This window comes from Trachymyrmex cornetzi, unplaced genomic scaffold (assembly GCF_001594075.2).
Source record: "Trachymyrmex cornetzi isolate Tcor2-1 unplaced genomic scaffold, Tcor1.1 scaffold17, whole genome shotgun sequence".
Lineage (NCBI taxonomy): Eukaryota > Metazoa > Arthropoda > Insecta > Hymenoptera > Formicidae > Trachymyrmex > Trachymyrmex cornetzi.
Genome location: NW_017296309.1, coordinates 240,368 through 242,474, shown reverse-complemented (window position 1 = coordinate 242,474; position 2,107 = coordinate 240,368).

Sequence of the window (2,107 nt, the reverse complement as noted above, 5' to 3'; positions counted from 1 at the left end):
TTCAATATGCTTAACTTTTAAGTTAAGCGTATTGAAATTTAATGTACTACAAACTTAAATTTCATTAATATGTACATTAATAGTTATTTTAATTACGATTAATTAAATGTCATTTATATCCGTAAATGAAAAGTACATTATATTTCATTACACTTAATTTTTCCGTTACTGTAAACTTAAATCTCATTAACATGAGAATTAATAGTCCTTTCAGTTACAGAGAAATTAAACTTCATTCACCAATGTACATTAAAAGTTAATGAAATTTAAAAACATTTCTAACAGTGTAGCTGGAAGCTTGTGTTGTTGTCGGTATTTTAATTGTGGAGAAGGACTTTTCAATCCATAAACACAATTAAGAGAAAAGAGTCTTTAAAAATTAATGGTAAAACAGGACACTCCAGTATCCCCTTAAGGGGATGCTGGAGTGACGGTCGAAGTTAATCAAGGTCGATAGTACAGACTTTTTTAAATTCCAAATTCGACAATAGTGACATCTTTCATTCATATCTTCTACTTATTGTATATCGTTGTGTCTCGCTCAAACGCATTCATCTGTCCTTATTTAACATATTGCAACACCATCTCTTAGAAAGAGATCAACTAAAATACTGCTCGGTTTCATGGCTAAACAGTCTAAACTGTCATACATCGTAGATTTCTCACGGGCAAGACACACAAATTCGTTCCTTGCACTAATCTTTTTATTTAGGCGTCAAAACTTAATTCTAAAGATACGACTGTATTCGTCTATTTATTCTACATGTGCTCCTGCCCTAATTTCGAGCATATAATGTGCATATAATTTTTTCACGAAGTAAATGTTTGATGAGCTGATAACACATGGATACAGGAATCTGTAATTTATTATTTTTCCCAGTTTTGGACACAAAATACACCAGGAGCAGGTACATTAGCACAGATATTTCAATCGTGGAGAAGGAATTTTTATTCTGTGCAACTCTCTAATTCGAAGAACCGCGCAAGGAACATAAATGCTTGCTTTATCTGTAAAAAAGAAGACTCCAGCATCCCCTTAAGTCGAAGAATCTTTATTTCAAGAAATATTTTTTTGTTTACCTGTTTATCTACATATAATATATGATGTAAATATGATGGTGAAACCGGTCCTTTGTATATAATATATCATGAGTATAAAAGATTTGATATCAACAACAGTCGCCAAGTTAAATTTTATCTATCAAATTAAAAAGTAAAACACAAATGGTACTGTTTCTTGTTATTTATACAAGCTTACCTTTTTAAAAAAAGGTAAAAAAAGCGCTAAGCGTGCGTGCTTTTCGTAAAAATTATTTGGGCCGGTTTCACTAACGCTAATTACCTAATTCGACATGGAACTGATTAATCGCGTTTGCTGTTTAGTGGAATTGATCACTTATGGTTGACACTTATGATTGATTCGGCTTAATCGGGTTGGTGAAACCGGTCCTTTGTATATATTACTTAACTCTAATGATATGTATCATTCATATAAAAGATTTGATATCAACAAAATTGGCGCCAAGTTAAATTCCTCAAAATTTTATGTATTGACCGTAAAAAAGGTTTAATATCAACAATTGGCTCCAAGTTAAATTCCATGTAATTCGGATACCAAATTAAATAAATAATATTGACTTTAATGATATGTGTCATTCCGGGGTGATCCCGATTGACCACGACTCGATTGGACACCACCAATCACAGCGACCGGTGCTTAGGAGCTTTGTAGTCTCAAGCGCTGTGAGTGGCTCGTGTCCAATTGAGCTGTGTCCAACTGCCACCCTATCATTTCTATAAAGGGTTTGATAAATCAAGAACTAGCGCCAAATTCCATTTCTTTATTTACTTAATCCAAATAATACTATCTTTAATTTTTATACAATGAAACCTAAGTGTACGTATATCTTATTGAAGGATCTTTCTATTCCAATCCAAAAAATTCCTCTTAAATAAAATTATTATATCACAATTCATTCACACACAAAGACATTTTCTCTTCCAATTAAAGTAGTAATTAATTCTCTTTCAAAATAATATACAAAACGTTACCATAAAGTTGCGTTACCTTGCTCAATTCTCTTGATCAATTAAGTGTTATCGCAAA